At 38.2% G+C, this 11,114-nt stretch overlaps 1 long non-coding RNA gene across 1 annotated transcript in view; it reads left to right on the top strand.

Annotated features, from left to right (window-relative positions):
• Positions 1-11,114, top strand: part of LOC144210425 (uncharacterized) — a 30,490-nt gene that overhangs the window by 18,744 nt on the left and 632 nt on the right. Inside the window, exon 4 of the long non-coding RNA XR_013329378.1 lies at positions 5,289-5,351. This is a non-coding gene — a long non-coding RNA (uncharacterized LOC144210425). The remainder of the gene's footprint in view (positions 1-5,288; positions 5,352-11,114) is intronic.

Genomic DNA, 11,114 nt, shown 5'->3' with positions numbered 1-11,114 from the left:
ATGCGCCAAACAACGCTGACCACTTTGAAAGAAAGAACGATCAGATTCTTCCCAAAAGATGTATCACCAAACTATTTGAATTCAAGCTATAATTTTCCCAATGAAAACCCACCAAATTTAGTTTAGGGTATGTTGCTTACATCTTATGGATTTACTGTTGGTTGTTTACAACAAACAATGGTTAAAAAATAAAAATCCCCAACAATCCTCGCTAAAGTCTGTGGAGAATTTTGATATTTTAGGGATTGCATTATTAATACCACACATGATGAACAACAACAAAAAAAGTCTTTTGATGGGAGAGTCAGCTGGAGGTCTCTAACTGTTTTTGAAGCTGCTTTTCGGCCCCCTTTAAACTGTTAGGCTTTGAATGCCCTGTGCCTGCTTGGACTGCTAAATAGTCTACAAAAATACCCGCACTTTAAAACACTACAGTGCACTTGGCTTCCCTGCTGTCACATTGCATGGAGCGCATCAATAAATCACATATAGCCGCTCATCTTTTACAACACTTTACTTGAATGAAGTGAACACGTTGGCTGGAGGCAAGCCAGGCTCATAAAATATCTCCCTGATGTGCGGGTTGTTTCCCATCGCCTTTTCCTGCCTGCGGATCTGCATTACAATCGGACAAACACCCAGCAATAAGTCAGTTTGGAATGGTTTTCAATTGCGTGGACAGACAAGAGTTTTACGGGCGATTTCCAAGGTGTTTTCGTTAGCCTCGCTTCTCTTCCATAGAATTAATTATTTATATAGGACAGTCATTTCAAATTCAATCCAGTGAGGAATCAGTAGAGGGTTTTAATGCAAAGCGCCATCTAATTGACTTGTAATAACGCCAGCCGTTATGGAGATCGGAGAACCTTTGCCTCCTTCAGAGGACAAACCCGGAGAATTCCCATTGGAGACGCTTAATCAAGGCAATTCTAATTAGTCTTGTGCAGATGATGATGTTGAGTCCAAGACCTGGCTGTGTTTTATTGGCCAAGGCTGATTCTGCATCGATACAGTCTCATTTTTTGGGAAAAACATTGACTAGACTTTTTAGCCCAATTGCCATCCTCTGAAAATCTCGAAAAGTACACATTTTACAACATAGGCACGTTTTTTTTTGTACATACCGATACCGGTTATGGGCTGTATTGGTACCGGTACTAGAACTTGTATCTGTGCAACTAATTATTTCTAATTAGCTTGGTTTAGGCAGATTAACTCGGTCGAAGAGCTCTTCCGAGACTGTTTATTTATCTCCGTATTTGAGAGTGCTGCGTCATCTGTCAGTTAATCCTTTTGTCCGAGCTATTGCAACCTTGAACGTCTTAATTCCCCAAAGAAGCCGCCGAGTTAGTCCCGCCCGATTGCTCCGCTATCTATACAATAGTATTCCGTTTTATGGTCCAAGTTGTTCATATGACACGCTCCAATGTGTATATTTTGAAGTCGTGTTTCGCTCTGTTGAGCCCAGTCACGAGGGGTGGTGACCTCTCACCCAACAGCTAAATGAGAAAGGCCCCAATGTTGTTTCAGCGTTAATTAACAAAGCAGGTATTATGTTCCTTTTTCAGTCCGCTTCACAGTGTCACTTGCCATCAAGCGCAGGAGCAGTAAAAAAAAACAAAAACAAACTTAAACAAAAAAAGAAGCATCCTGACCTAACGCCAAAAGGTTTTTGTTTGTTTGGCCGACGTGACCACACAGTAGCAGGGTTGAACTCTGACTTCTGCCATTTTAAATGGCAACGTACCACTTAAAAATCCACTTTTTTAGTGCATGGGGGTTGAAACTCTAAAATGCAAATGTGCATTCTGTTGATTGATCGTGTATTGAATCATCACTTCTCTTAACGAGTGCTATTTTGGAATCTGTTTGTCAATTTTAGTTTGAATTTGCATAAAAATCGTATCTCAGGCATTCTTTTTTCACATTTCCATGTTTTCTCTATTTACTGCAACATAGAGCGCACGCCTATCCTCCCATGGGAGTTTTCTCTCCCCAGGTTGCCTTTCTCAAGCATATGAAGGTGACCCTCCACTGCACCCTTAAAGCAACCCCCCTTCATGTAACCTTAGCCTTCTGATAGTCAGACAGCAGCTCAACCCACCTTTAAACCACCTTCACTATCCCTCCCTGTCATCCCGGGGTTGCCATAGCGTCATAACGAAAAGGCAAACAAAACACCTTTAAGCCCACCCAATTATTTTTTTCTACTGCCCACCTGGTGTCAGATGACATAAAGATATTTTCCTCAGCTTCCATTGTCACATTCCCGTAGCTGCCCAGACAAGCTCAGAATTTAAAAGAACATACTAAAGAATGCATTCCAAAATAGGGACACTTAGTTTATAGTTACCCAAAAATAAACACTTGCCCTGTCATGTGTTAAAAGTTGAATATTAAAAATTTGATTATTCTCTCCCCTATTTGTGCTGTAAGCCCCCAAAATACAAAGTAATAACTTCCCAAAGGAACAAACCTCCCCATGGAAAACACTATTTTATAACTAGTTTCTACATTTACTTTTGCCACCCTAAAAATAAAAGTAATCTTTACTGGTATAATAACTGCAGTGTTTAAAATAGGTGCAATTGCAGTATGCATAAATTCATTTATCGCCCAGGCATAATACTACCATAAATGGTGTAACACCCTTGATAAAATCCATTAATTTTTACTGCAATGTATTAGATGATGCAAAAATGAGTAGACTTTTTAAATTCAGTAAATACAAAATGTCTGTTGGTTGTCATGCAACAAACCAGTTGTCCAGTTTGCGACCAGGTGCATATTTCTGGCAGCAGCCAACCAACCGCTCTGCCTAAATACTTGACACACACATAAACACTTGGACGAGCTTACACACAAGGGTAGGCACACTGGCATAAACACACACACACACACACACACACACACAGACCCTTGGGGCCATCTGCCAAAAGCATTAGCAGTCTACTGATGTCTGGGTCAGAACAGGTCTCAGCTATCATAGCAACGGGGAGTGTGTAAGTGTGTGTCTCATTTACATTTACCACATTATCTAAGCAACCAAAACACATGCCACTAATAAATAGTGATTGATTGCTTCAGATTTAAACATGAAAAATATTACCCTGCAAATGACACGACCAAAAAATGTAAAATAATAGAGTGCATTAAAATAGTCATTTTCCCCTCTTAAAGGTTTTAAACAATGTTAACTGTTGAACAAAAGTTATGTAGATAAAGAGCAAAACATCTGTCTATTTCTTTAATTTTTTATCCCCCATTTGTGATATCAGCCCCCAACTACAAAGTAATACCTTCAAAAATAAACAAACCCTTTCTATTGGAGCAATTAATTAATTTAACTGTTTGCCAGATTATATTTTGGCAAATAAATAACACAGCAACAAAAATTCAATTGACTGGATTGACGTTTCAAAGCATCATGAAGAACAAGACATTTATAAGTCATAAATTGTTAAATTACAAAAGAACGTGGTCTCATAGGATACCAGAGAAAGCCCCCTTAGATGTGCTGCCTCAGGCTGTGTAGATAGAACATAGGAGGATGAGAAGCGTGTGAATCATGCTTGTTTCCCAAATGCCGTTTCCCTTCTTGTCAGCCGACTTGTTTTTACCTCCTCCGAAGCCCCTTGATGACCTCACGCAGGTCAAGTCACGCTAAAGTGAACTTCATAAACACTTCACGTTGACTGTTTAGAATGGTAACCGAGCGTGAAGAAACGTTAGTTCGCCTCATGCAGCAATTGTTTGTCCCGACGTCTTTCTTGTTATTTATTTGCAAGATATTAGAAGGGGAAAAGGCAGATTTAAAATGTGTTGTTTTGCGTCACAGTCGTAATTATACGATATGCTGAGCATTCATTACAAACATAGAAAATCAAATGTTTGACGCCAATCGTGCACCATTCTTTTGAATTCAATTCACATTAAAATTGCTTCTTTTTTCGACATTGGTTTTAATCAGAGTCATGTTTTGGCAACTTAACATGAGACTATTTCAAAACAGGTCTTGGGGGTTGTTTTTCTGAGACCATTGTTCAAGGCAATCCAACTGGTTTTCATAACGATTAGGTTTTGGAGTCTGAAAATGCAAACATTGGCAGACAGAGCTGGGGGGCTGCTCAAACAACAATTTAAACCATTTAAACCAGTTTTGCTTCAGGTATTTCTTTAACTTATTAGAGCGCCCCAAAGCTGGAAAAACAAATATTAGGGGTTAAGAACACTGTCTTAAACTGAACTTGTACGGTATCAATAATTGTTGTTTTTGCTCCATATTAACATCACTAATAAATGACTGAAGTGGGCTAAATTGAACCTAAAAATATATATATATATATATATATATATATATATATATATATATATATATATATATATATATATATATATATATATATATATATATATATATATATATATATATATATATATATATATATATATATATATATATATATATATATATATATATATATTTTTTTTTTTTATAAAATGCAAAAGAGAGGAAGAAACTACAGTCTTCTTTTTTTGGCTGTCAAGTTCTAGTTTCTAAGTCAAACCTTTGTCATGTCTATACGTCTGCAAGCTAAACCTTGAAATTCCACACAAGCTTGTCAAAGCCGCGTGCTGGCGAGTCAGACAACAAAAGTCTCGCAAAGACCAGGTAGGAAATAGTCTGCAATTGAAAATGACGACAAGTGTGAGAGAAAAAGCAGGCTGACGACATGTTCTCCAGCCTTTGGATTTCTGAGATGGCCTAAAAGCCAACGCAAAACATGTTGCCACCGTAAACTGGAGCAGACTCCTAATGAGGCTTTATTGTCTTTCCCATTTTGTAATCCCAGCCTGTGTTGTGTTTGGACCCTCTCTACGTGCACCTCATCTGAATTCTAATCAGCCTCATCGCACATTGCCTCTCATTCATTGGTCCCCTCCAAGCCAAAATGGATTGGATGTCTAGTACCATCAATGGAAAGCCAGCGAGTTCAATGGTTGCCCTTGAAAAGGAGAAACTTTTTTTGTAAAGCTTTCTCTGTCTCCTGTTTCCATTCTTTCCAAAAATGTCATCCATTGAGTTTACAGGAAATACCGCAATATCAATAGGAAGTGAACCACAGGGTTTTATACACGTTACTCTCATGGAACTTCTTCAGAAATGACATTTTCCAATTTTTCATGTGTTTTTTACTCTGGCAGTACATTGTAACTCCATTATTGCATCTTTTATGAGTTTGAGCATTACTCAAACCACTAATTTTGCTTTTTTTCTCTCACTTTAGGACTGCTGAGAGTTTGTGCACTTTATCACCAGAACCCCCTACGTGACTGCGACTCTCTTGTTGGTAAGTAAAATGTGCTTTGTCAATGAGTTCCAAGCCACTAAAACATCAAAATACAAGTCATTTATAATGTAACAGTGACTGACACATCTGCCACTTAAAGCCATTACGATGTTAGCGGTCTGGAACCCCCACACACATACACACACAGGCACTTTTCACTTTAATCAGTCAGTAGAGAGAGATTTTGCCCCGTGGGATTGTGGGAGAAATCTTGACTCGCTTCACTTGCCCGTCTACCAGAGATTATATTACCGGACAACGAAGTGATTACGAGGCACAAAAAAGAGGCCAAATGTCTCTCATCTCATCTCGTTTTCTGAACCACTTTATCCTCATTAGGGTCTCAGGGGGTGCTGGAGCCTATCCCAGCTGACTCCAGGCCAGAGGCGGGGGACAACCTGAATCGATGGGAGGCCAAATTTTATGGTGTTAAATTAGAATTGCTTGCTCAACTATTTAATGTATTGAGGGAGGCGATGAGGGGTGAATTTAAACTTAATTATTTTAATATGATGTTCATAATCAGTAACCACTAATGGCGGCAATTAATCAACAGTGTTTGTATGGCGTGATTACATTTCTGTAATTAAAACGGCTTTCACATCTGTATGATAACAGTTTATTCTATATTTGGCGTAGTCTGATGTCATTTCATAAATTCTAATAATTGAATCAGCCACTTTTTATATTAGAGTGCGGTATAATCATCTGTTTTGTAATGCTATAGTTTGCATAGTGCTTAAATTAGAATGGAGTACGTCATGTAAATTTGATGGCACTTTTGAGTTAGATGCTTGTTAGCACGGCTCTGAAAATACTTTTCATTACTAATTCATACATTTCCACCCTTTTTTGTCATTCAACTTTCATAATGCATTCCGTGAACTTTCTAAGGTCTTTTCTTTAGTGCTTTTAGTCCTGAAATTCTTTGGCAGAGAATTGACGCTTGTTTTTTTTCTTCTTTGTGGCAACTACGGTTGCTTGTTTACCCTAAAACTAAAATTGTTGCCAACACGAGAGACGTCATGTTGGTAGATTAAGATTTAGTTGCCATTGACATAAACGACAGCCTTTCCCGTATATTATATTTTCTTTTTCTTGGATTTTCTTATCGAAGCATCAGTTTGCTTAGCGTGGGGGTTCAAGTGGTGTTTTCACGAAGAAATTCCAGTCTGGTTTTTAAAGCGACTTGTCATGTGTTGACAGAAAAGCCACAGGTGCCACTTTTTTGGGGGGGTGTTTAACACTGGCAGAAAAAAATGGTGGTTTCATTCATTCAAATGTTTGCTCACACTGGAAGCTTTGTCCTCAAGCTTATAAAAAGGAATGGGCAAGGTTGGTGGGCACTTTTCAAGAATTAGCAGCCACATTCAAGCATGACTGTATCCATTCTTAACTCTTTCAGCACCAGCGACAATGTTAGATGTCCAATCACATGCCTCTTTTCATCCTTCTGCTGTGAATTTAAATTAGTTTGTCATTCGTGGACATTCAATCCATTTGATCGCTTCCAGCTCCTTCCATTTAAAATGGACTGGATGTATATTGTCGTCAAGTATGTCAGGCCACCAGCGATTTCAGACAGGCTTAGTCAATTTCGAGATTTTTATTCATGCTTTGGTGTTTTTTTGTATTTATATATATTTTTTTGTATTGTACAGTACGGGAAGACAAATACTAATATTAGATATCAAATCAGCGCGGCAAAATATTGTGCTACGGGCTGCAAGTTCAAGAACACTGACTAAAATGACATGATTAAAAACATTTAAGAATAAAAATCATAGTTAATGCAGGGAAGTGTTAATAATGTATTTATGTATGGCATATATTAAATTATTAACAAAAATATGTGTAAATAATATTGGTCAAGGGCATTTATTGTCCTCAATAAGTTAAGAATACATAAAAATTACCAAATTTCAACAAATAAGTGTTGTTTGGAACAAGAGGGGTGAAAAACATGATTTAGCAACTACCATTTCTTAGTTAGTATTTTCTTAAATTCATCTTTCTTGACATTTCATTTTTTGAGTGTTGTTCACACACACACCAATGAGTCCAGCCTAAAGAGATGCAGACAGAGTTTCCATTGCTCAATCAGGTGCAATCGCACTTGAGAGCAGGCAAATGTTGCCATCATGCTGGAGACAGACGGCGCAGTTAATCAAGGCTGACTTGAGCACTTGTCATGCTGAGGAGGAATGCTGCTCTTGACTCTCATCGCCTTTGAGGATAATTGCTACTGATTAGTGCCCCTCACTGTGCGTACTCACTGATGAGGAAAGACACACACACACACTCAGTTGTCTCCCAATGGAAGACAAGGCCCCGTGCATTCAAAACACTCATTATCTGCTCCAGTACCTGTGGAGGAGGAGGCTTGTTTATTTGGACTGTCTCTTTAAGGAGACATTCCAGTGTGTTCTTTTTTCCCTCTTGTTCTCATTTTTTCCCACACTGATGCGGTAGTCCAATGACCTTTTAGAGTTTTGGCAGATAAGTTGGTACGTTGAGAAAAAAAATAGTGCAACAATGCATTACAGGCATTCCTATGAGACATGCCGAGGCATGTTTGAGGAGACTATGTCCCTCGTTACCCCCCCGTCCCACACAAACCTCAACATCTAATTTGGTAATGTGGGTGTATGTGACGTTGTTTTCAGTTAAAATAGTGTTTCGATTACGCCACTTTCAGTTGAAAGTTGTTCAGTGATATGCTCTTGGTTGTTATGTTACTGCATATTGTAAATAATCTTAATAGGTCACCATATAGGTATTAGTAGCTCCTTTTTAATTGAAATGGCTGGCATGGAATAATTATTTTTAGTATCATTCACTTAAATTTAATTCCAGCTCACTTGAGATTTGAGTTCTGCTTTCTTGAAATTTGAAGTGTTTGACATTAGTATTTTCAAGTTCTTCATCAAAACTTGCTAATATCAAGCAAAGTAGGTTAACTTTATATTTTTCGGTACTGTTTTTACTCAAGGCCTTCCATGTTAATTAATTGCAGACTTATTATTGCCTGTAAGTTAGGTTATCTCAGCTTGTCATCATACCCATTTATCTTGTAGTTACACACAAGTGCTTGTATTTTTTGTGTACATTTGTCACTAAGATATAAAATACCATACTTTTTACTGACGGTAAGAAAATGCAGTGATAAGAGCACTAGGGAGTGCATTTGCAGTAAGAAAAGTGAGGAGGGCAAGGGAAGAGGGAAAGGGAGAGGGAGAGGCCAGTCCAGAATGCTGAATCAGCTCCCACCACCCCACCATCCATCCCAGAGTGTCCCAGCGGGTATGGTTTCTGGTTCCATGTAACACAAAGGGGGTTGGGGTGGTGGTCTCGAGGCAACAGAGTGGGCGTCAAGTTACTAGGGTGGGGCTGCATGTGTCTTGAAACCATGAAGAATAACACTCACCTAAGGTTAAAGTATTTCTACCTATAGAAATACCAACACCATTATTATTGCTTGTATCTAAATAGTTAAGTTGTAGCTCCTTTTCCTCATTCTTCTATGAATTTAAATGTGTTCGTCAATTGAAGACGTCTAATTCATAGTCTGAATTGTTGTGCCAAGAATTAAATATTATGAGGCACCTCCCTGTTGGTCCGTTATAGAGAACGTGCATATTTCCAATCAGGGAATTTGATTAAACTTATTCAACTCTGGCATTTTCATCCCGCCCGACTTTGTCGAAACAATGGGGGGCGCCGCATGGAAGGTTGAGGGTTTCACATATGACAGACTGAAACTGGTGTGACTCAGAGGAGCAGTTCTTATTCACCTGCAGGAAGGAAGTGGATGAATGCCAGGAAATGAGGCTCACTCAAAGAAACCAACGGCCGTTGGGACCTTGGAAATCTATTTGAGGCAGATAGTTGGCTTTCAATGGGTATTTTAATGATACTATCTATACATTTTCTTATTTTACACAAGCCATAATAGTATAGATGTACATGAGCTTTGAGGGAATAAGTTTATTAGTGTTATTGTTAAAACAAAACAGAGTTAAGAACACATGCCCGGAAACCCATATAAGACAGATATTTCGGTTTGATTTGTGCAGATTTGCTGCCATTGACAGCACTTGATGACCAAATCCCTTTGACTGGGAGGTAAACCTCTCCGTATAAATTAATTGGATGTCTATTGTTGTTGTTGGATGCTTGATTTAAGAGGTCGCCACTTGAAAATAAGCCTTGCGAGTTGAATTCTATCTATTTTGTTGTCTTTTTTTGTGCTGATAAAAGCCTTCAAGGTCCAACATAAGAAAAACATTGGAATTCCACTCTGAGGAAATACGGCATTCTTTTTTTTCCCATGCATGTGCGAAAGATAAGCCTACAAAATGAGTAGTCCGTCTTCCCTCCGGCATGCATTCATCTACAACACAATCACACAATCATTTCTAAACCCTCCCAGTCTCAGTCTATCTGCATTTCTATCTACTTTGTCCTTCATTGCTCCTCTGTGCGCTTCCACTTGCAATTTCTCACCTCCTCCTCCACTTCTGCACAGGAAAAAAAGGGAAAAATCAAGGTTTTTTTGCTCCTTTGTTGTCAACATGTAACTATAAAATCTTTAATTTAAAAAGATAAAAAGAAAGTAGAACGTATATGAATTAAATCGATGCTTGCACATTAATCACATTGTATGACATCAGTTTTTAATTTCACTTCTCCTTTTTAATCTTGCTCATCTCTCTTTTATAGCATTAGGCTGATAACAAGAAATACGCAATAACAAAAAAGGTTGTCTAGTTTCAAAAAGAACTATTTTTATTTAGTTGGCAAACTATGCTGATTCGTATTGTGGCGTTGGTTTCGGTGGGTGTGATCCAATCAAATTCTTGAACACAGTCATCTGCACCTGTTGTTATCTGGCAGACAGGAAACAGGGCACTGGTGACTCTCCTTTCGCTTCCTCTACCAACTCAAAAGCAGGAAGAGTACATTGATAAAACTTCCCTCAGACAGTATATGCCTAAAATACACCCACAGAAAATATCAAGAGTGATATACTAGCAAAAGGTTAGCAAAATGACAGAACCGCATTTCGAACACAACTTCAGTTGTCATCATTTCTTTCATTTATTGGGCAAAACCGATCATGTGAATTGCATGTAGAATGATTCAGGATATGCTTGTTGACAGCCACACTTCCTTAAAGGAAATCAGATGAAAGGTGACCATACGTCTGTATTTTTAGCATGACAGACGGGATGTTAGAATAATGTTTTTCAGTTAAGATTCAGCAATTTCAGAATGTAGACATTTTTTCCCCTAAACAAAAATGAAAGTAGTTTATTACTTTATATTAATACTCCAGAATATTTCCACTGATTATGCCCAAAAGCCATTATTTGCATTAAACCTCAAATCAAACATTTCATCCCATTTTTTAAAATAATTTTAAGTATTTTGATTGACAATCACTTGCACGTTATTCTAGCAACAATTCCAGATTAATTCTCATTCCTATTCCCTATTGCAAATGAAACAATGTTGTTCTTTCACCCATTTTCTCTAGTATATCCCATAAAAATGACTCTAAATTACAAGCGGAGACACACTTCCACCTCCAATAAGTACAGACGTGTACTTGCAAGCATGCAAACACAAACAGATGCTGACTTGCATTGCAGACAGTGATCATGCTCCCTCCCATCTTCAGCCTGAAATTGCATAATTTAAAAGGAGAAACACAAAAGCCGGCACATTCTCCAACCCTTTACCATACACGGTAAATCACAT

This window comes from Stigmatopora nigra, chromosome 17 (assembly GCF_051989575.1).
Source record: "Stigmatopora nigra isolate UIUO_SnigA chromosome 17, RoL_Snig_1.1, whole genome shotgun sequence".
Taxonomy (NCBI): Eukaryota; Metazoa; Chordata; class Actinopteri; order Syngnathiformes; family Syngnathidae; genus Stigmatopora; species Stigmatopora nigra.
The sequence above is the reverse complement of the archived record's forward strand: the minus strand, read 5'-3'. Positions and strand labels throughout refer to the sequence as shown.